The sequence below is a fragment of the Eschrichtius robustus genome, chromosome 7 (genome assembly GCF_028021215.1).
Source record: "Eschrichtius robustus isolate mEscRob2 chromosome 7, mEscRob2.pri, whole genome shotgun sequence".
NCBI classification, from domain to species: domain Eukaryota; kingdom Metazoa; phylum Chordata; class Mammalia; order Artiodactyla; family Eschrichtiidae; genus Eschrichtius; species Eschrichtius robustus.
Genome location: NC_090830.1, coordinates 85913187 through 85938223, shown reverse-complemented (window position 1 = coordinate 85938223; position 25037 = coordinate 85913187). Strand labels below are relative to the sequence as shown.

General features: G+C 40.9%; 1 protein-coding gene and 1 pseudogene across 4 annotated transcripts in view; one reads left to right on the top strand and one right to left on the bottom strand.

Moving 5' to 3' along the window:
- LOC137767641 (protein lin-28 homolog A pseudogene) overlaps window positions 1–19480 on the top strand; it is a 29740-nt pseudogene extending 10260 nt beyond the window's left edge.
- The window catches only part of NRG3 (neuregulin 3), a 1080447-nt gene that overhangs the window by 156242 nt on the left and 899168 nt on the right, over window positions 1–25037 (bottom strand). The gene's annotated exons all lie outside the window — the stretch shown is intronic.

The following is a 25037-nucleotide window of genomic DNA, read 5'->3' as shown; positions in this document are numbered from 1 at the left end:
TGTTATAGATTTGACTAATTATAACTCAAATTTCAAATATTTGCTAATGCAAATCCTAATATAACTTTCACTTTGGATGAGCTCAGTGATTAGGCAAAATATGTAGAATATAAAGAAAAATATTATTTTTGTTAAAACAGAGATTAAATGCATCCAGTGCTAGGGTATTAATGAAGTAAATATACATAAATGTTTTATTTTATACACTTTGTATTGCTTTTTAAAAAAATTGTATGAAAAACAAATTAATGATCAGATATGTAGTAAGATGTGATATGTTTTTTATCTCAATTTGCTACTCTGCACCAACTTCTCTAAATTTGTTGAGCACGAATCTGTCATCATGAAATAGACAGATGCTCCCTAACTCTCATTTCAATATAAAGATATGGACATCAATTGTCACACACTATGAGATGTTTTAAAATGCCCACTTTGAATGTCATCATGAATGCTGACAAATCTCTTCTTTCTGTCTCTGTAGAAGTTCCCTAGGGAAATACAGAACTAGCAGGTATATAACTTAATATACTTGGACATTCCTTTGTCTATGAAATCTAGTCAATCTCTGTCATCATCTGGTTCTGTGAAGAGTAAAATGAAGGAGGGAGACCATAAGATCTCTGTGGCTCTGCGATGCTGGGCAAAATGCTAATCATTCAGAGCCAAGACATTAATCCAGGTATTCTGACTCCAGGTTGGCACACTTCTTTTTTTTTTTTTTATCTCCTCATTCCATTTCCTTTGATAATATTTGATGCTTAATATTCTCCTATACTCAATTCAAAGCCTGAATTTTTAATATGAAAGTTTAAAAGAAACGGACATAGAATACAACAAACGTGGGTATGGAGGATGTTATCCTGGGATGGGCTGATTCTGCTCAGACACAATCCAGGGATATGAAATTGATGTCTCCCCTGCCTGGGAGTGTGGCGGGGACTGAGAGTTGCTTGCTGAATGTCTTAGCACAATCTTACATCAAGACCATATGTTTGCTCTGATACTAGAGAGTGTATGAAATGTTGTTTCTGACTGTAACAGCCAAAGGTAGCGTCAGGAAGTCAGATGAAAATGACACTGATGATGGAAGAATCCAAGTTTCAGAACAAGTTGGATCCCTGAGAAAAACTGACAGCCTCCTCCTGCTGAAAATCCCTCTTAATAACCTATCAGACTATTTTTTAAAATCCTTAACACCTATTGAAGTACAGTAGGAACAAACTGAAGGTGGAAATTATAGCTCCAAACAACCAGAGGAGAATTTCAAAACATGGGAGTGGCCCCACTTGGGTTTTCAACACAAGCAGCCTGATGCAGCTGGGGCCCGAGAAAAAATGACCACGCCGGTAATGGGAATACTGCAGTGGGACAGCTGGGAGGAACCCGATGCTCAGCATCTCCTAACCACCTCACCCAGCCCCTTTAATTGGCATTAAGTAGCAAGCGAGCTTCTTTTCAGGTAGAAGGTGTGAGAGTGGGCAGCTGGGCAGAGGAGCATGGCAGCGCCTTGGGTGGCTGATGATATTCAGGATGAATGAAGACCACTCATACTGGAAAGACTAGGTTATTCATGCTATTTCTTTGGCTCTCCTGACCTGTGCTTTTTTATTAAGTTCAGTGTCCTCCTTGTGATTTTCCTCAAATACCAAATGACTCTTGGCTATCTTTATATGCAATTCACTGTTACTCTACCTGTGACATTCACCAAGAGTGGTGACCTGGGGGAGTAGCAGTAGTCTCCATGGGAGTACACCTTGGGACCAAGGCCAGAGAAAGAAAAAGGCCGATGACCAGAAGAGGACCCAGTATTAGTCTCACCAGCAAGCAGCTTAGCAATTTAAGTTCTTCCAGCTACAAAACTAAATTGCTACGTGTTCCAGGGCAGGGCTGAAGATAGATGAAGAAATCATTGGGCTCAGTTTTAGGAACAGGCAGAGCTGAGACCACCAAAGGAGGCACAGCCTGAGAGCCCAGGGCTCCCCTTCACGATAGCATAGCTCTCTCTCACTCCCTGTTGGAGCAAACTCACAAGGCTGTAATCATAATTGATGATCTGGGCATGGTATACCCAGGGCGACAGAACTACCAATTTGTACTCGCTGATCTATGCTTTTTTTTTTTTTTAAAAAAAAAAAGGTGCTGTATATCACACAAAGGAACAGACAAAGTAATTGACTTTATTATTTTTCACAACCTGGCTTCACCTCCATTCTCCAGTGTGAAGTGGATTGAAGGACAGGAATATTAAACCAGCTGTATTTTTTCTCTTCAAAAAATACACTCAAATTTCAGCATATCACTCCTTCCAAATAACTTAATTTGGAGAAAAGGGAACAGCTAAAAGATCAAAAATGGAATATTCTGAAAAATCTTACAATGTATATGCCATGGCACATAATGTTTTAAGAACCATCGAGGTGTTACACCCGGGCATGGCAGGGTTAACTGCAATGGTGCATCAGTGGGCAGGGAGACCTTTGGACTTGGAACTAGACTGGTGCTGAGGGTTTAACTGCAGCTGGTGTTGATGTGAGGCCATCCAGGAGGGCAGGTGGAACATGGGTTGCAGAAAGTAAAGTGTTATTAGGCAACTGGTGGGAGGCCAGGCAAGCAGTTGGCCTCAGAGAAGCCCAAACAGGTGGGCAGAGGGAATACAGCTAGAAGCAGCATGACTGAGAGATCCAGGCTGGCGGCAATGTTAGTAGCATCTGTCAGTGGACAACAGTACCCTACCTGGGTACTGGGTCTGGGTCAGGGTTAAGACTCCTTAACTTTGTAGGGTTGAGAGGAACAAAATAGCACCTCAGGCCTAAAACAGAACAGAATGAATAGAATGCTATATAGATGTGTTGAAGTTCCATATTAAAAAAGAGAGTGTGAGAATAGCTGAGAATTACTAGATGACATGGGTGGAGGGCCTAGCAAACGTCTCTAAATTATTAGGCATTCGATACATTTTAGTTTCCTTCCTGACTCCGTTACCTCAATAGTAGCATACCAGATTAAAGGTCAAGGAAAACTTTAGAATGAAGAGCATCTCCTTTCTAATAGAATGGTATCCCTGATGTCCAAGTAACCCAGCTACCAGAGAGTTCTAATGAAACATATCCACGGCGGGTTAAGTGAAAAAGAGCCTCGACAAGGAGACCAGGGAAAGGGGAAAATGGTCTCCTTGGATTTGTGTGTGAGCCACTCACACTCCCCACCCCACTAGCACACACACAACAGTTACATACCTACATTTTTATTTCTGTCTGGCCTTAACATGACGTCTTTAACACTTTCTCACATCACTAAATATATTTTTCAAATGCATAATTTTATCATGATAAATATTCCATCATGTGGCTACAGAAACAACCCTTCTCACTGTATATTTTTGAAAGAGTTGCTGTAATAAATAACCATGCAATGTTATTACACCTTTGCATATAACCCAGCATGGCGGTTACTGAATCATAAATATAGACTCCTTTAATATTGCCATATATTAATATTGCCCATCTGTATTCCAAAAAAGTTATGCCAGTTGGTACTCCTGCCACTAACAGCATCTAGAGGACAATAAATTTCAGTTGGGTTTAAGGGAAACAGGATGCTTGGGCTGATCAGCAATGAAGAGGAGGGATATTTAGGCTGAAATGGTTTCAGTGATGGGTTTGAGACCTTGGCCGAAGGTCCCAGTTGAGGCACTGCTAAGTAAGTCTCTATCTCCACAGACTAGCTCCCCTCAGGTTAGGCTGATGGAGGGTCAGAGTATATGCATCTTGGGCAGGGCCATATTTTAGTAGAATTTAATTTTTTTAAACATTCCCAATGGTAGTAATCCAAATTTATTTGGATTAATTAATTATTAATTTATTTCTAACAGAATGTTCCTTATAAAACTCTCCAGCACCTGCTCTTATCAATGTACTACAAAGGGTGAAAATAGGAGCTATCAGGCAACGTCTAGAAGGCAAGCCTTCTTGAGCATCAGATAGGAAATAAAACAATTTGGATGCCCACAGGTGAAAATAGGTCCCTTCTTAAAGAAAAAAACAAAAAGCTCCCAGGAACGGGGCAGGGACATAAATGTAAGTCTTGAGCCTAGATGTAAGACAAAAAAATAAGCAATGGGCTCTATGGTTAACACAGATGCATTCAAATTCTATTTGTTTTGCAAACACTGTTCCAGTCAAATAGAATATATCAGCAGGTGGAGTCAGCCCAAGGACTCAGTCATTTGCAATTTCTGTCAGAGGTTTGAATGCAATTGTGGATTTACTCTGTTACAGTCTTTTTTCTGACTCTTCCTTTCCCTTAATTTGAACCATACCATAGCTTTAAGGACCAACTTTCACATGACAGTTTGCTTAAATGCATCCCTTCAACTCCCTTTAAGGAATTACTTTAATTTTTGTGGCAACACAAACAGGAAGACACAAGTACATTTCAAAACAGAATACAGCATCAAATGAGGCTTTGCAATTACAAAAGATCTTCATGTACTGATACATTATCTTTTCTGAGCATCATAACCCTTATAGGTGGATAATATTATATTTATAGGTGAGGGATAAATAAAAACGCTATTTAACACGTGCCTTGCAACTCATAACTTCTAACTCCAAATTTTCTAAACTCTCAGGTTGTCAATCGCCTCTGCATCTTGAAATACAGTTCACAAATACATTTAGATCCCTTCTATGGCTTCCACTGGAACTAAATATAGAGCTACTACCCTAGAAGGGAAAAATACTTTATTAATTCTGTTGGTTAAAGTTCAATATCCTAGACTTAGTTTTGGACAGCTCTAGCTCCATTAGATGTTAGTGGAAACTACAAGAGAAATGGGTCTGTAGAGTAAGAAGTTTTAGAAACGCCAGGGTTGATGCAAAGTTAAATGGTTTCTTACTATAGGACGATTCTGAGTTTCTAATATTTTAATGGGATGTGTGACTCTCAAAATAGAAGAGCTTCCAGTTTCTGCCTCATCTACAATTCAAAAACAAGTCATGGAATAAAAATGGGAAAATACCATGTTGACATTAATGCCACCTTTACTTTGACCAAAGATCACCATTAGATAGTATGAAACTCAGCTCTCTCATGTGAAATGCAAGTACATTTGTGGGTCTGTGGATTGGGGGGTTGGTTTTATTTACGGCCACCTGCTCCCACTTGTTCACCTAGAGGTGAATCTCCACCTGGCTGGGCACAGTGGTCACTCCTTTCCTAGAAACTTGGCACAGCCTTAGAGACAAACCAACCAAAATGCCGTCTTTGACTACCTTTGAGATTAGGATAATTTATTAACTTGGAAGTAGCCGGTTCTGTCAAAGTCATTAATTACAGTCAATGTTAGCTGTAATCACACAACCAAAGAAAAACTTATGGATCTAGAGGTATTAATCTCTAGGTGACTCCCAGACTCCAAAATATAATCCAAACCAATCCCTCTTATCTATCTGCTGACCTGTCGTCCGGCAGTTGTTTCTCAGCTTCTCAAACCATGGCTCAAATATCTCTAATAGTTCCCTAGTCCTTACCAAGTCAACACTGGGTACTTCAACTTGGCTTCGAGGCTAACCTTCATTTGACTCCAATTTACCTGCTCAGCTATATAGTCTGTTATGCCTCAAAATATCTAATCAGTCAGGCTGGTCTTATTGCATCGCTAAGGCTTTGATTATGTTCTTCCCCCAACCTGGAATCCATTGTCTTCTCTCCGATTGTACAAATCCCAAATTAAACTTCTTACAGAAAATCATTTCTGAGTATTCCAGACCCAGTTTGGTAGGTAAGTAAATGGTGACGCAAGAAGAAGTTCAATTATTTGTGCAAGCTCAGAAACCAGACACATGGCAAAGGCAGGGCTGGAATCCAGGGCTGCAGAGCTCCAAAATCCTGCTCTCTCCCTCTGCACTGTGCTTCTCTCAGGTCCATCTTTAAAAAAGTCACTAGAGTTGCAGTCACTGAAAATTGTGTAAGACTTTCTCAACAATGCAGGGCATCAAGAAACTGTACATAAAAGGCAAGAAAAAAATTGAATCTGAAATCCTATTATCAGGGAAATCATGAGCACATGCTTAAAATCTAAAACTCTGCAGCACACACCCTCAAACTTAAAAAAAAAAACAACAAAACAATTTACTAAAAAAAAAAAAAAAAATCTAATTTTCTCTGTAGAACTGTACCTCAAGACAAATCTTCACCTCTGGCGGAACTGTTTATTAAATGTATTCCTATCATGTTCTGCAGAGTGTCAATGCCCTTCACTTCCGATCAAATGCTCAACATAGTAGCCGCAAGACTGTCATCTGAAGATACAGGGAAGAACCTGGGTTATGTTGGTGTCTGATTTAATTTTATTCCTTTGCCAGTTAAATTTTGTGTCTGTTTTCCCCTTAGATAACTGCTCACAATCTTATTTTGCAGCCTCATACAAGCTTTCATGATTTGGAAGAGTCACATTTCACTCAAGTGAGAAATCTTACCTGCAATTTAAAAAATTGAGTAATGGCAAAATTCAAACTGTTGTCTGTGAATATTAGAATATTCTCATTCTTATAATTGCAAAAGTTATGATAACCTCACATTTACTCTAGATCCTGAAAGCCAGATGAAAAAAAACGTCTAAACCTCTAAAAACAGAGGATAAAAGAGCACCCAGGAAGGCAGGTAAGGTCTGGCCACTTTACCAGCCATGGGGCTTAGGACATATGGCTTAATCTCTCTAGCCCATTTCCCAATCCTTTAAAAAAAGGACTTAAAAAGGACCTGCCTTCTAAGAAGCTTCCTACTACATTTTTCTCTCATCCTATGATTAGGTAGGGGCAGTAGTAAACAATGTCAGAAAATACTAATGGGTACGTATATCTCATTTGGTTTTGGATTTCTAAATGACAATGAACTTTGTACATTCCTAGCGGGATTTTTTCATAAATGAATATATTTCATAAAAGCTTCTTTCGCTAATGCCTGCTCTGCCCAAGGCTTGGCTAGGCTGTTCCCTCTCCTGGCTGTACCAATGACCCTGGCCAACTCTGGTTGGTCTAGGAACAGCTTCTGCAGAAGATAGCCAGTCTTCTCCCTAGCAAGGGAGCACAGAGTTCCAGCGGAATTGTCCAGTAACACTCCTTCACAGGGAGGCAGAGAGGTGTCCTCTGATGGGATGGGACAGAATCTAAAATACACTTTAAAAGAACCCACGCAAAGAATTAAAAAACTCAGAGAAAACACAGGACAATATTGACAGTGGTTGTCATTGCACAGTGACACGACTGGGAATGTATTAAGTTTATAATGATATATTTAAATTCAATGAAACAAAGGGGCTCCCATAAAATTACTTTTAATAGAAAAATATGAACTACTTTATTCTTTATTTCTCTTGTTTAAATTGACTCTGGGAGATATTTTGCTATTTGAACCTATTATATCTCTGCTTCAAGTGAATTAACTATTGTTTTGGTTTCAGGGCAAGGTCAAATTGATTTATGAAAGCTATTCTGAGATTTTGCTTTTAAATCTTTCAAAGCATCAGAAATAGCAGAATTATCACAGATACGGACAAATGGTTACCATTAAATTTTAAAATCCACATTCTGCTTCAGAACAAGGATTTCCTTTTATTTCCACAACCACTAAAATACCTTACAGGATCTCTCCCTTGGGTTATTCCTCCCAATGGAGCTGAAGGATGGGGGTAGCCCACGCTGCCCAAGCAGCACTTGAATATATCCCTTCCTAGGAGTCAGCTGCTCGGGGCCAGGTCCTCACTCAATATGAGAAAGACTTGCCTCTGACTCCCAGGGTTTTAATGTCTGCAAATGAGTGAAAGCCGAGGCATATTCATCCTTGGGTTGCTTTCTAATAACTAGATGTTGTCACAACTTTATGAAAAAAGCTGCATGCCCTTTTTCTCCTCTGCCCCCACTCACAAATGTCTTTCAGTAACTCACACACATTTTAACAGTATCAAGCCACCCTGGAAAACACTCAAGCAGTTTGCTGTAAGAACTACGTCCCAGGGCAGGGAGTGGTCAGGTTTGGATCCTAGACAAGGTCCTGTTGCTAATTCATCTGCAACTTAGGGCCAGTTGCCACCCTCCTTTGAGACTCAGTTTCCTTTTATGTTAAGTGAGAGTGTAGTTGATTACAGTATGTTTTATATCAAACTGTCTATGATTATGAGTCCCCAATGCTTGCAAAAGCTTGGAATAACTAATCAAACTTTAATTTAGATATATAAATGCAAAAATACTCAATTCCAGTAAATTGTTGACCAAATCCTGCCCTCTCTTGCCCTTTTCCCTTTAGACTTTCTGAGCATAAAGCTTACTCCATGTTTCAACACAATAAGCTAAAATATCTCCAAAGTGACAATCAAGCTGCAAACATCAAGACCACATAATGCATACTAAATATACTAATAGGGGTTTCTTTTTAAATAAATCAGCAGAAATCCACTCCATATTGCAATTAGCATATAAGAAGTAAGCAATTTTACAGCCTGGACCAAACAAGATTGTGTTCATTTTTCATATAAAAGGCTTATCTTTATAATATTTAATTATATGTTACATAATAATAACTGCTACGGAAAATGTATTAGCTTTCCCCCGCTGCAATACATAAATAAACAGATATGTAACTTGATCCGATGACATGTTTTGAACATTAACTTGACTGTGCTTTGATCTCTGTGATTGAAAACTTTCTTCTATAGAATAATGTAGTCTTTGGAGCAAAGTGGGTGGCATAGACTGAATGTTTGTATTCCCCTAATATTCATATGTTAAATCCTTAACACCCAAGGTACTGGTATTAAGAGATGGGGTCTTGGGAGGTGATTAGGACATGAGGGCAGTGCCCTCATGAACGGGATTAATGTCCTTATAAAAGAGACATCAGAAAACTCCCCTGTTCCTTCTGCCATGCATGTGAGGACATAGAGTAAAGAAGGCTGTCTCTGAAGCAGAGAGCAGGCTTTCATCAGACACCTAATCTGCTGGTGCCTTGATCTTGGACTTCTCAGCCTCTAGGACCATGAGAAATAAATTTCTGTTGTTTATAACCCACCCAGTCTGTGGTATTTTTGTTATAGCAGTCTGAATGGACTAAGACAGTGGGGAATGGAGAAGTCTTCCCTTGCCAGTACACTAAGGAGCTTCTATTCTCCAGGCCTCCCTTCCCTTGGGAGGGATGCCAGACCTCACAAATCTACCAGGGACAACTGTGCTTATAGTTTGCACAATGTTCCCAATCATCATATTTTATTTTCATATTTATGAGTCAACTATCTGATTCCTGGGAAACAAACTTGAACTCTGTAGGGGATTTATTGGGGAGTGAACTTGGGAACGATACCTGTAAGGACTGGGGCAAACAGGACTGGGCAGAGGCAGAAATTATCGCAAAATGGATCACAGATGTAAATGTAACAAATAAAACTATAAAACTCTTAGGAAAAAAAAATAGGAGCAAATCTTTACGGGAGTAAATCTTGGGTTAGCCAACAGTTTCTCAGACATGACACCAAAAGCATAAGCAACAAAATTTTAAAGAAGATCAAAATTTAAAATGTTTGCACTTCAAAAACATCATCAAGAAAATAAAAAGGGGGCTTCCCTGGTGGCGCAGTTGTTGGGAATCTGCCTGCCAATGCAGGGGACATGGGTTCAAGCCCTGGTCTGGGAAGATCCCACATGCCGCGGAGCCACTAGGCCCGTGAGCCACAGCTACTGAGCCTGTGCATCTGGAGCCTGTGCTCCACAACAAGAGAGGCCGCAATAGTGAGAGGCCCGCGCACCGCGATGAAGAGTGGCCCCCACTTGCCGCAACTAGAGAAAGCCCTCGCACAGAAACGAAGACTCAACGCAACCAAAAATAAAAATAAATAAAAATAGACATTATTAAAATCTTTAAAAAAAAAAAAAAAGAAAGAAAATAAAAAGAAGCCACAGAATAGGAGAAAATATTTTTAAATCATATATCTGATGAGGGATTTGTATGCAGAATACATAAAGAATTACAATTCAACAATAAAAAGACTCCAATTAAAATTTAAAAAATAGGGGGATTTGGTTCCAGATGGCGGAGTAGAAGGATGTGCTCTCACTCCCTCTTGTGAGAGCACTGGAATCACAACTAACTGCTGAACAATCATCAACAGGAAGACACTGGAACTCACCAAAAAAGATACCCCACATCCAAAGACAAAGGAGAAGCCACAGAGATGGTAGGAGGGGTGCAAGCACAATAAAATCAAATCCCATGACTGCTGGGTGGGTGACTCACAAACTGGAGGATACTTATACCACAGAAGTCCACCCACTGAAGTAAAGGTTCTGAGACCCACGTCAGGCTTCCCAACCTGGGGGTCCGGCAATGGGAGGAGGAATTCCTAGAGAATCAGACTTTGAAGGCTAACAGGATTTGATGGCAGGACTTCGACAGGACTGGGGTAAACAGAGACTCCACTCTTGGAGGGCACACACAAAGCAGTGTGCACATCGGGACCCAGGGGATGGAGCAGTGACCCCATAGGAGACAGAACCAGACCTACCTGCTAGTGGTAGAGGGTCTCCTGCATAGGTGGAAGGTGGCTGTGTCTCACTGTGAGGACAAGGATACTGGCAGCAGAAGTTCTGGGATGTACTCCCTGGTGTGAGACCTCCCAGAGTCTGCCATGAGCCCCACCAAAGAGCCCCATAGGCTCCAGGGTTGGGTCGCCTCAGGCCAAACAACCAACAGGGAGAGAACACACCCCACCCATCAGCAGACAAGCAGATTAAAGTTTTACTGAGCTCTGCCCACCAGAGCAACAGCCAGCTCTACCCACCACCAGTCCCTCCCATCAGGAAACTTGCACAAGCCTCTTAGATAGCCTCATCCACCACAGGGCAGACAGCAGAAGCAAGAAGAACTACAATCCTGCAGCCTGTGGAACAAAAACCACATTCACAGAAAGATAGACAAGATGAAAAGGCAGAGGACTATGTACCAGATGAAGGAACAAGATAAAACCCCAGAAAACCAACTAAATGAAGTGGAGATAGGCAACCTTCCAGAAAAAGAATTCAGAATAATGATAGTGAAGATGATCCAGGACCTCGGAAAAAGAATGGAGGCAAAGATGGAGAAGATGCAAGAAATCTTTAACAAAGACATAGAAGAATTAAAGAACAAACAGAGATGAACAGTAAAATAACTGAAATGAAAAATACACTAGAAGGAATCAATAGCAGAATAACTGAGGCAGAAGATAAGTGACCTGGAAGACAGAATGGTGGAATTCACTGCTGTGGAATAGAATAAAGAAAAAAGAATGAAAAGAAATGAAGACAGCTTAAGAGACCTCTAGAACAACATGAAACGCAACAACATTCACATTATAGGGGTCCCAGAAGGAGAAGAGAGAGAGAAAGGACCTGAGAAAATATTTGAAGAGATTGTAGTCGAAAACTTCACTAACATGGGAAAGGAAATAGCCACCCAAGTCCAGGAAGCACAGAGTCCCAGGCAGGATAAACCCAAGGAGAAACACGCAGAGACACATAGTAATCAAACTGACAAAAATTAAAGACAAAGAAACATTATTGAAAGTAACAAGGGAAAAATGACAAATAGCATACAAGGGAACTCCCATAAGGTTAACAGCTGATTTCTCAGCAGAAACTCTACAAGCCAGAAGGGAGTGGCATGATATGTTTAAAGTGATGAAAGGGAAGAACCTACAACCAAGATTACTCTACCCAGCAAGGATTTCATTCAGAATCCATGGAGAAATCAAAAGCTTTACAGACAAGCAAAAGCTGGGAGAATTCAGCATCACCAAACCAGCTTTACAGCAAATGCTAAAGGAACTTCTCTAAGTGGGAAACACAAGAGAAGAAAAGGACCTACAAAAACAAATTCAAAACAATTAAGAAAATGGTAATAGGAACATACATATCGATAATGACCTTAAACGTGAATGGATTAAACGCTCCAACCAAAAGACACAGGCTCGCTGAATAGATACAAAAGCAAGACCTATATAAATGCTGTCTACAAGCGACCCACTTCAGACTTAGGGACACATACAGACTGAAAGTGAGGGGATGGAAAAAGATATCCCATGCAAATGGAAAGCAAAAGGAAGCTGGAGTAGCTATACTCATATCAGATAAAATAGACTTTAAAATAAAGAATGTTACAGGAGACAAGGAAAGACACTACATAATGATCAAGAGATCAATCCAAGAAGAAGATATAACAATTATAAATATATATGCACCCAACATAGGAGCACCTCAATACATAAGGCAACTGCTAACAGCTATAAAAGAGGAAATCGACAGTAACACAATAATAGTGGGGGATTTTAACACCTCACTTACACCAAACGACAGATAATCCAAACAGAAAATTAATAAGGAAACACAAGCTTTAAATGACACAACAGACCAGATAGATTTAATTGATATTTACATGACATTCCATCCAAAAAGAGCAGATTACACTTTCTTCTCAAGTGCCCACAGAACATCCTCCAGGATAGATCACATCTGGGTCACAAATCAAGCCTCAGTAAATTTAAGAAAATTGAAATCATAACAAGCACTTTTTCTGACCACAACGCTATGAGATTAGAAATGAATTACAGGGAAAAAACCGTAAAAAGCACAAACACATGGAGGCAAAACAGTACGTTATTAAATAACCAAGAGATCACTGAAGAAATCAAAAAAGAAATCAAAAAATACCTATAGACAAATGACAACGAAAACACAATGATCCAAAACCTATGGGATGCAGCAAAAGCAGTTCTATGAGGGAATTTTATAGCTATACAAGCCTACGTCAAGAAAAAACAGACATCTCAAATAAACAATCTAACCTTACACCTAAAGGAACTAGAGAAAGAAGAACAAACAAAACCCAAAGTTAGCAGAAGGAAAGGGATCATAACGATCAGAGAAGAAATAAATGAAATAGAAACAAAGAAAACAATAGCACAGATCAATAAAACTAAAAGCTGGTTCTTTGAAAAGATAAACAAAATTGATAAACCACTAGCCAGACTCATCAAGAAAAAGAGGGAGAGGACTCAAATCAATAAATTGAGAAATGAAAAAGGAGAAGTTACAACAGACATCGCAGAAATACAAACCATCCTAAAAGACTACTACAAGCAACTCTATGCCAATAAAACTGACAACCTGGAAGAAATGGACAAATTCTTAGAAAGGTATAACCTTCCAAGACTGAACCAGGAAGAAATAGAAGATATGAACAGACCAACCACAAGTAATGAAATTGAAACTGTGATTAAAAATCTTCCAACAAACAAAAGTCTAGGCACAGATAGCTTCACAGGTGAATTCTATCAAACGTTCAGAGAAGAGCTAACACCTATCCTTCTCAAACTCTTCCAAAAAATTGCAGAGGAATTTTATGAGGCCACCATCACCCTGATACAAAAACCAGACAAATATACTACAAGAAAAGAAAATTAGAGACCAATATCACTCATGAATATAGGTGCAAAAATCCTCAACAAAATACCAGCAAACAGCATCTAACAACACAATAAAAGTATCATACACCATGATCAAGTGGGATTTATCCCAGGGATGCAACGTTTCTTCAATATACGTAAATCAATCAATGTGATACAGCATTTTTAACAAATTGAAGAAGAAAAACCATATGATCGTCTCAGTAGATGCAGAAAAGGCTTTTGATAAAATTCAACACCCATTTATGATAAAAACTCTCCAGAAAGTGGGCATAGAGGGAACCTACCTCAACATAATAAAAGCCATATATGACAAACCCACAGATGGGTGAAACCCATCTTTTCACCCTCAATGGTGAAAAACTGAAACCATTTCCTCTAAGATCAGGAACGAGACAAGGATGTCCACTCTCACCACTATTATTCAACATAGTTTTGGAAGTCCTAGCCTCGGCAATCAGAGAAGAAAAAGAAATAAAAGGAATACAATTTGGAAAAGAAGAAGTAAAACTGTCACTGTTTGCAGATGACATGATACTATACATAGAGAATCCTAAAGATGCCACCAGAAAACTACTAGAGCTAATCAATGAATTTGGTAAAGTTGCAGGATACAAAATAAAGGCACAGAAATCTCTTGCATTCTTATACCCTAATGATGAAAAATCTGAAAGAGAAATTAAGGAAACACTCCCATTTACCACTGCAACAAAAAGAATAAATTATAAAATACCTAGGAATAAACCTACCTAGGGAGACAAAAGACCTGTATGCAGAAAACTATAAGACACTGATGAAAGAAATTAAAGATGATACCAACAGATGGAGAGACATAGCATGTTCTTGGATTGGAAGAATCAATATTGTGATAATGACTATACTACCCAAACAATCTACAGATTCAATGCAATCCCTATCAAATTAACAATGGCATTTTTTACAGAACTAGAACAAAAAATCTTAAAATTTGTACGGAAACACAAAAGACCTTGAATAGCCAATGCAGTCTTGAGGGAAAAAAACAGAGCTGGAGGAATCAGACTCCCTGACTTCAGACTATATTACAAACCTACAGTAATCAAGACAATATGGTACTGGCACAAAAACAGAAATATAGATCAATGGAACAGGATAGAAAGCCCAGAGATAAACCCACGAACCTATGGTCAACTAATATATGACAAAGGAGGCAAGGATATACAATGGAGAAAAGACAGTCTCTTCAATAAGCGGTGCTGGGAAAACTGGACAGCTACATGTAAAAAAAAATGAAATTAGAACACTCCCTAACACCATACAGAAAAATAAACTCAAAATGGATTAAAGACCTAAATGTAAGGCCAGACACTATTAAACTCTTAGAGGAAAACATAGGCAGAACACTCTACGACATAAATCGCAAGATCCTTTTTGACCCACCTCCTAGAGAAATGGAAATAAAAACAAAAATAAACAAATGGGACCTAATGAAACTTCAAAGCTTTTGCACAGCAAAGGAAAAGCTAAACAAGATGAAAAGACAACCCTTAGAATGGGAGAAAATATTTGCAAACGAAGCAACTGACAAAGGATTAATCTCCAAAATTTACAAGCAGCTCATGCAAATCAATATCAAGAAAACAAACAACCCAATCCAGAAATGGGCAGAAGACCTAAAGAGACATTTCTCCACAGAAGATGTACAGATTGCCAACAAACACATGAAAGGATGCTGAACATCACTAATTATTAGAGAAATGCAAATCAAAACCACAATGAGGCATCACCTCACTCCAGTCAGAATGGCCATCATCAAAAAATTTACAAACAATAAATGCTGAAGAGGGTGTGGAGAAAAGGGAACCCTGTTGCACTGTTGGTGGGAATGTAAACTGATAGAGCCACTATGGAGAACAGTATGGAGGTTCCTTAAAAAACTAAAAATAGAACTACCACACGACCCAGCAATCCCCCTACTGGGCATATACCCTGAGAAAACCATAATTCAAAAAGAGTCCATGTACCACAATGTTCATTGCACCCCTATTTACAATAGCCAGGATATGGAAGCAACCTAAGTGTCCATCGACAGATGAATGGATAAAGAAGATGTGGCACATATATTCAATGGAATATTACTCAGCCATAAATAGTAACGAAATTGAGTTATTTGTAGTGAGGTGGATGGACCTAGAGACTGTTATATAGAGTGAAGTAAGTCAGAAAGAGAAAAATAAATACCATATGCTAACACATATATATGGAATGTAAAGGAAAGAAAAAAAGGTTCTGAAGAACCTAGGGGCTGGACAGGAATAAAGACACAGACATAGAGAATGGACTTGAGGACATGGGGAGGGGGAAGGGTAAGCTGGGACGAAGTGAGAGAGTGGCATGGACATATATACCCTACCAAATGTAAAATAGATAGCTAGTGGGAAGCAGCCACATAGCACAGGGAGATCAGCTCGGTGCTTTGTGATCACCTAGAGGGGAGGGATAGGGAGGGTGGGAGGGAGATGCAAGAGGGAGGAGATATGGGGATATATGTATATGTATAGCTGATTCACTTCGTTATGAAGCAGAAAGCAACACACCATTGTAAAGCAATTATACTCCAATAAAGATGTTAAAAATTTTTTTTAATAAAAATAAATAAATAAAAAGAAATCACCATTACATAAAATCTCCCTAGAGCCACATTTCCCCCTCCCTCTCACTGGATATTCCTGGACAAATTTGAGAATAAAAATCTTTAGCAATAGCAGCACCATATTAAAAAAAATTTGATCTGAAGTCAGCAGTCTTTGAAGCAGGCCTGTTTCCACTTGCCTATATGGTCCACTGAATTTAGAGTCTTTAGTCGGAAATAGATCTTAACGATTACAGAGCTATGTCTAATTTTACAGAGGAAGACCATGAGGCTCAAGGAGCTTAATCAATCTTCCCAAATCATAATAAACTCATTAGATGCATCTCCATGGAGACCAGGCTGGTTCAAGTCCGTGCCAATTTTTTCATACTCTAATACGTTAGCTTTGAAACTGATGTGTCTACTTCTATTCTCCAGATACCTTTCCACCTTCCAGTAGATTTCATAACAGGTCTGAATGGACCTGCATGATCCAGCAAGGGGAAATCTCTCTTTCAAGCCAACTTGCTTCTCACTCGTTATCCTCTAAATATATTTTCCTTCAGTCCACTCCTAGGACAAGCTTATCTCTTTCCCACAACAGGTGCAGGTTGAAGTTATTCCTTCTACTATCATTCTCCCTGGGTTCTCCAAGTCACTGGTGTTTCTCATGTTTGCATTTCAGCCTACATTTCATCACACATATGAGCCTTCATTGGAACCCCCTTTGCTATCCTCTTCCACAGTTTCTTGTTATTGTATCCATACTGCCAATGAATCTCAGTTACAACTAATAGGTGATAAATAAAATGTATCACTTTTACTCCACTAGAATGACAGTAATACTATTAAGACAAGCGTCTTGTATTTTTTTGTTCTCCAAGGACTCACCAATCGGTGCTTAGCTTAGAACTCTGCAGACATTATACACTAACTCTTCACAAAACGCTATAGATAGGTACTCCATCATCTGGGCTAAGTTAGGTACTATCATATTCACCATCAAGATCATCATTAATATCATCTCTATCGTGTATGGAAGAAGACAAAATGTTTGTTTGAACAAGATACTGTTGACAACTCCAAGATATAATAGTGGGCCATTAGGCCTCAAAATGACCTTCCTCAATAATCTAACCATTCCAATAAGCACACTGATTTTGTACTATCATGTTGATAAACACAGGTTATCATACAAACTGGAACTTGCCATTAATCTCATGCCTGACACTGGATGGCTAAACTTTAGAGAATAGATGAGGTCCAAGCCTTCTTCTATAGGGAAATATATCTGAATAGTGAATTTATTATCATACTCTTACTACTTGCACTTACATATTCATCTGCTTCATTAACATTAAAAATAAGTTAATTTAAACACTAATTTGAGTTTTCATATAACTCAAGAGTGATCTTCTAAAGCCAAATTTTAAGGGAAAAAAGCAAACAACATTCATTATCTGTTTAGAAAGAAATTTATTTGCATACTAAGATGCTGTTGATCCTAAAAAGATATAGTTGTAAATTTTAATGAAATTATCTGCCCCAAAGTCTTTTTTTTCCAATCATTAAAAGAGCTGTTTGTTGAAAGCCAAGAGATGTCAACTAAAAATAATGTACTTGTCAAGAGTACAAAGGTATAGCTTTTAAACAAAGGAGAAGCCATATCACATGGAAATTTACCTAGGGTACCTCTGCTTTAGGGGATATGCTGAGCTATGCAATGCGGACCAACTCTTTCATTGAAAATATTAGGATAAGTTGTTAGTATAAAATTAAGTGAAATATATTTTTAAAATCTTCTTAGAAGCACTGTAGAGTGGAGGTGATAACAAGGATCTATCAGGCCAATATCAGGTAAGTGAGACTGTATAAAGTGGTAAACAGAACAAGGAAGCCTCTTTTGCCCTCATAAATTTCACCAATCACAACAAAACTGAACTTTGGCTTGGATGGCCAAGGCCCACCCAAGTTTAGGACTATAAGTGCAGTCTCTTAGAAGGAAGCTAGACCTGAAAATAGCTAAAAATTTGAGATAAACTTTAAGTAGAAAACAAAACCATCATTCCCCACACAAGGGAACAGCATGAAAAACTAGTTGAGCTGATTAGCAAAGGGAAAATAAAATTCCCTGCAAAGTCATAACCTCAAATCCTTTTCTTACATGAATGTAGTTCAAATTCACCTGAGTGGTCCAAGGAGCTTCAAGACATGAATTCAAAGACTTCCAGGCACTTAGGGTGCCCAGGCACTAAGATAGGCAAATGCAAAATTAAAAAAAAAAAAGGGGGGGGGCACTTTCATTCAAGTCTTCACAAGTCCTCAAAGTAATTTACACCAGTAATTTCTAAGGAAAATTACCAGCACAAAATAAAAACCAATTAAGTACACAAGAAAACAAGTTTCCATGAACAAGAACAGTGAAAACAACAACAAATTCCTATATCAGACATGGTTTTTAATGTAGCTTACTATGTTTTCAGAAAAAGAAAAAAGTCAAGCTAGAAAATATCTATATGTAGCATGGCATGGTAAAATATGACCTAGTAGTTTTGGGAAAAAAGAATAATTGCTTGAGTGAAAACAATCAAGATTTGAAAACTGGATAGAATTACTGTCAGATTAGAAATAGCGAAAGAGGTGCTGGGGAAGATGTAGCAGCCTTTTCTCCGAGCTACCTTTAGGCCTCCGGACTTCATTGGGGCCAGCAGCCGGCAGACCAGGGGCCCAGGGCCGCGGGCTCAGCCGGCTACCACGGGCTCTGTGTCAAACCAGCAGTTTGCAGGTGGCAGCGCCAAGTGGCCAGAGGAGGCGCCAGAGGACACGGCCCGGGCCGCCGAGGAGCCGCAGCGGCTTGCTGCACGGGGCCGGCATCTGCAAGTGGTTCAACGTGCGCCTGGGATTCGCTTTCCTGCCCATGACTGCCCGCTGCGGGGTCGCACTCGACCCTCCGGGTGGATGTCTTTGTGCACCAGAGTAAGCTGCACATGGAGGGCTTCCGGAGCCTGAAGGAGGGTGAGGCCGTGGAGTTCACCTTTAAGAAGTCAGCCAAGGGCCTGGAGTGTATCCGAGTCACCGGCCCTGGCGGGGTGTTCTGTATTGGGAGCGAGAGGCGGCCCAAAGGGAAGAACATGCAGAAACGCAGATCAAAGGGAGATAGGTGCTACAACTGTGGAGGTCTAGACCATCACGTCAAGGAATGCAAACGGCCACCCCAGCCCAAGGAGTGCCACTTCTGCCACAGCATCAACCATATTGTAGCCTCGTGTCCCCTGAAGGCCCAGCAAGCTCCCAGCTCCCAGGGAAAGCCAGCCTACTTTCAGGAGGAGGAAGAAGAGATCCATAGACCTGCCATGCGCCCAGAGGCCCAGAATTGAGCCACAGTGGGTGGGGGCTATCCGTTTGTGATCAGAAAGTTTTGAGGAACAGGCGTCAATCGGCAGAGTGGAGAAAGGGGGGACAGTGTGGGTAGGGGCAGCTGGCACTGCCGTATATCTCAGGCTGGGGTCCACAGCGTCACCCCCTCTTCCCTCTTGGTGGGGGGAAGGGGTGAGGCAAAGGAACTCCAATCACGCTCTATCCAAATGCACCTGAGGGCTTTGGGGGGGGTAACCCTCCCTGCATGCTTTATCTGAGTCTCCACCCCCAGAATCTCCAGCTTTTGAAAGTGGCCTGGATAGGGAAGTTGTTTTACTCTTAAAGAAGGGTATGGAATAATATTTCCCATGCCAGAGTGAAAAGATTAAGCATGAGACCAGATTGATGGACACAAGCCACTACCTTCTGTGGGAGGAAATATCTCAGGGGTAAGGCAGGGTTTTCCACATCTTGTCTCCTCATAACCCCCTCCTGGGACAGAGTGCTGAGAACTGTCCTAAGCAGTGGTTTGTGATGATAGGCAAAAGGGGGGTTGAGGGAACAGCTGCAGACCTGCTGCTTCTAAGCCCACTCCCACCCCATTCAGGGCCAATACAATTTTATTTATTTGCTCCCTTGGATGACTGTACCTTGGGTCCCAATTTCTCCAGGTTGCCAGCTGCACTAGCTGTGTGCAAATGATGTATCTTGTGCATTTTAACTTTTTTTTTCATAATATAAATATTCTGGTTTTGTATTTTTGTGTATTTTAATCTAAGGGCCTCATTCCTGCACTGTGTCCTCAGGTATGTGTGCAATCTCAGGGATAAGTCAGCAGCAGCTCTGGGTCTGCACAGCAGGAACACTTTCTGTTGCTGAATCACCAGAGAGAACAACTATTTGGAGTGTATACCTATTGAGCTACCTCATTTTTGCCAATTAGAGCTGGCTTTTCTGCCATAGTGTCCTCTTGAAACCCCCCATCTTCAATGTTTCATGGGAGCCTAGGTTTTAACTGGGTTGCCTCATGACTTGGTCTCCTCCTGACAGATTGGAAATTGGTCTGAACAGGAAAAGGTGGTGCAGAGAGGTTAGGAGAGGCTGGGCCAGGTAAAAGCTGCAGAGAGGGGAAGCCAAGACTGGTCAGAGGTCGTCTGTATGTGTGATAAAGGATTCCTGTTCCAGACCTCTAATCCCAGGGCACAGGACTTGCTTTACATACCAGATCCATCCTTCACTGGATTGGGCTAGGCTTACCATGTACAAAGGGTGTACTGTGTGTGTTTTTGTAAAATAAATATGTGAGTTGGTAAGGACAGGTTTTAAGAACGATGCCTCTGTACCCATCTTGAGCTGCCCAGAGATGGATATATGAAGCAAGGACAAGATCCTTAATCTTTAACAATTCTGGGCTTTTCCCCCTTGGCTTCCAGAAAGACCATCAGCGATGGATTCTTTGTGGTTCCCAGAGCCAGTGTCCTGCCCTGCTGCAGCAGTGATTAGTGTCATGGTAGCTGAAGGAGAGAAGGGGATTTCATTTACATGCTGTGAGATCACTGCAAACCTACCTCACTGTGTTGTAAGGGGGCAAATGCAATAGAATGCATTGGGTGATGTGTGTCTGATCCTGGGTTCTTGTCTCCCCAGTTGCTTCCCCCCTCTAGTTACTGTATTTGTCTGGGCTTCGTAGGACTTCACAAGTAGCTGATTTGGTGATTGCTAGGTTGCCTAGTTAGTGTAAATATAATGTGTTGGTCTTCTCCATGTTCTTTTGGGTTTTATTGTCTACAAACTTCTTTTTATATTGAGAAAAATAGCCAAAGCATCTTTGATAAAAGTTCTGCACCAGTCAAAAAGATCTGAAACATAAGCTTGGGGGCCCCTCTTCTTGAAGAGAGGGGCCTTGAACCACACTTTCTTTTGTGTTCCCCTTCCCCTATTTCTTATTTCAAACAAGATCTTCTGTCCTAAAAACTGGATTCCTACCTCCTCTTCTTTCCCCCTTCGTGCCCCCCCCCAAAATAGCCCATACACTTATACGTTTAATTTGTGGGATGTCTGCAATTAAATGATTGGTGCAAAAATCCTAAAGAAGCTAAGAACTCTCCATCCCTTGTTCCCAATCTCCTGAGTCATGACCATTCCTTGATGTGATTCATCCCAAACAGACTGCTGTCTTTGGAGGGATTAAAACCTACTTTAATCTCTAATCCTAGGGTAGAGAGGAGCAATGAGGGGGTCTTCCATGTAGAAAGTGGGGTTGGGAGACCACAAAAGGAAAGATGAATGTATATCCAAGTCACTCAGGAGCTTTTATGCAGGGGCAATAAACTTACGTCAAAGTGGCCAGAAGATTGTTCAACAGGAGACAGACGAATGTAACTCCATGTTTACTGCTAGAAACCAAAGCTTTGTGTGAAATCTTGACTTTATGGGGAGGGAGGGAGGGAAGGTAGAAAAACATGTGCATGTCTGTTCTTTCCCTCATCCCTTCCCCTCATTACTGAACTACAGGAGACTGAGCCCCCTTGGGCTTTGGTGACCCCATCTGGGCAGTGTTTATTTGATGGTTGATTTTGCTGTGCCAGGTACTTCCTTTCCCATTTGCTATCATTTTGTAACACACATGCTGACCCTTTCCCCTTACCCTTTTTTTCCTTGGGAAAATACAATGAATAACGGTTTATTGGTACTGAAACTGTCATCCACTTGGTTGATATTTTAAAAAAAAACAAAAAGAAGTAGCTAAAGAGATACATAGTAGGGGGAGACCTTCAAGATGGCAGAGGAGTAAGACGTGGAGATCACCTTCCTCCCCACAAAAACATCAAAAATACATCTATATGTGGAACAACTTCTACAGAACACCTACTGAACGCTGGCAGAAGACCTCAGACTTCCGAAAAGGTAAGAAAATCCCCATGTACCTGGGTAGGGCAAAAGAGAAAAGAAAAAACAGAGACAAAAGAATAGGGATGGGACCCAAACCTCTGAGAGGGAGCTGTGAAGGAGGAAAAGTTTCCACACACTAGGGAGCCCCTTCACTGGGGGGACAGGGGGTTGGAGGGGGAAAGCTTTGGAGTCACAGAGGAGAGCGCAGCAACAGGGGTGCAGAGGACAAAGCAGAGAGATTCCTGCACAGAGGATCAGTGCTGACCAGCACTCACCAGCCTGATAGGCTTCTCTGCTTACCCGCCAGGGAGGGTGGGGGCTGGAAGTTGAGGCTTGGGCTTTGGAGGTCAGACCCCAGGGAGAGGACTGGGGTTGACTGTGTGAAGACAGCCTGAAGGGGGCTAGTGCGCCACAGCTAGCCAGAAGGGAGTCCAGGAGAAAGTCTGGACCTGCCGGAGAGGCCAGAGACCTTTGTTTTGGGGTGCACAAGGAGAGGGGATTCCTCCCCAGTGTGCCCATAGAAGGCAATGCACCACCTAAATGAGCTCCAGAGACAGACATAAACCACTAATGCTGCTGCTGCTGCCACCAAGAATCCTGTGTGCAAGCACAGGTCACTATCCACACACACCCGGGAGCCTATGCAGCCCGCCACTGCCAGGGTCCCATGATGCAGGGACAACTTCCCTGGGAGAACACATGGCACGCCTCAGGCTGTTGCAACGTCATGCCAGCTCTGCCGCCTCAGGCTCGCTCCGCATTCCAGTTATGACTAGTGTACCCCTCCCTCCCCCTGGCCTGAGTGAGCAAGAGAACCCTAATCAGCTGTGGCTTTGGCCCCCTCCTGTTTGGGCTGGTAACAGACTATTGAGGGCAGCCTACACACAGAGGTGGGGCCAAAACCAAAGCTGAACCCCAGGAGCTGTGTAAACAAAGAGAAAGGGAAATTTCTCTGTGCGGCCTCAGGAGCAGTGGATTAAATCCCCACAATCAACGTGTTGTACCCTGCATCTGAAGAATACCTGAATAGACAACGAATGTTCCCAAAACTGAGGCAGTGGACACTTGGAGCAACTGTAGACTTGGGATTTGCTTTCTGCGTCTAATTTATTTCTGGTTTTATGTTTATGTTAGTTTAGTATTTAGTGCTTAAAATCACTTTGTTTCTTGGTATGGTTGCTCTCTTCCTTTTTTTCTTTTTTTTTTATTTTTTTTTTTATTTTTTATTTTTTTCCTTTTTTTCTTTTTATAAGTGTGTATGTGTATGCTTCTTTGTGTGATTTTTGTCTGTATAGGTTTGCTTTTACCATCTGTCCTAGGGTTCTGTCTGTCCATTTTTTTGTTTTTGTTTTTTTGTTTAATTGTTTGTTTTTTTCTTTCTCCCTTTTCTTCTCAGCCATGTGGCTGACAGGGTTTCGGTGCTATGGCCAGGTGTCAGGCCTGAGCCTCTGAGGTGGGAGAGAAGAGTTCAGGACAATGGACGACCAGAGACCTCCCAGCCCCATGTAATTAATATCAATCGGCGAGAGCTCTCCCAGAGATCTTCGTCTCAACACTAACACCCAGCTCCATCCAACGGCCAGCAAGCTCCAGTGCTGTATGCCCCATGCCAAACAGCTAGCAAGACAGGAACACAACCCCACCCATTAGCAGACAGGCTGCCTAAAGTCATATTAAGCTCACAGACACTCCAAAACACACCACAGGACACGGTCCTGCCCACCAGAAGGACAAGACACAGTCTCGTCTACCAGGACACAGGCACAGTCCCCTCCACCAGGAAGCCTACACAACCCACTGAACCAACCTCACCCACTGGGGGCAGACACCAAAAATAATGGGAACTAAGAATCTGCAGCCTGTGAAAAGGAGACCACAAACACAGTAAGTTAAACAAAATGAGAAAACAGAGAAATATGCAGCAGATGAAGGAACAAGGTAAAAACCCACCAGACCAAACAAATGAAGAGGAAATAGACAGTCTACCTGAAAAAGAATTCAGAGTAATGATAGTAAAGATGATCCAAAGTCTTGGAAAGAGAATGGAGAAAACACAGAAAACGTTTAACAAGGACCTAGAAGAACTAAAGAGCAAACAATGATGAACAACACAATAAATGAAATTAAAAATAGTCTAGAAGGAATCAATAGCAGAATAACTGAGGCAGAAGGACGGATAAGTGACCTGGAAGATAAAATAGTGGAAATAACTACCACAGAGAAGAATAAAGAAAAAACAATGAAAAGAATTGAGGACAGTCTCAGAGACATCTGGGACAACATTAAAAGCACCAACATTCGAATTATACGGGTCCCAGAAGAAGAAGAGAAAAAGAAAGGGTCTGAGAAAAAATTTGAAGAAATTATAGTTGAAAATTTCCCTAAAATGGGAAAGGAAATAGTCAATCAAGTCCAGGAAGCACAAGGGTCCCATACAGGATAAATCCAAGGAGAAACACACCAAGACACATATTAATCAAACTATCAAAAATTAAATTCAAAGAAAAAATATTAAAGGCAGCAAGGGAAAAGCAACAAATAACATGCAAGGGAAACCCCATAAGGTTAACAGCTGATCTTTCAGCAGAAACTCTGCAAGCCAGAAGGGAGTGGTAGGACATATTTAAAGTGATGAAAGGCAAAAACCTAAAAGCAAGATTACTGTACCCAGCAAGGATCTCATTC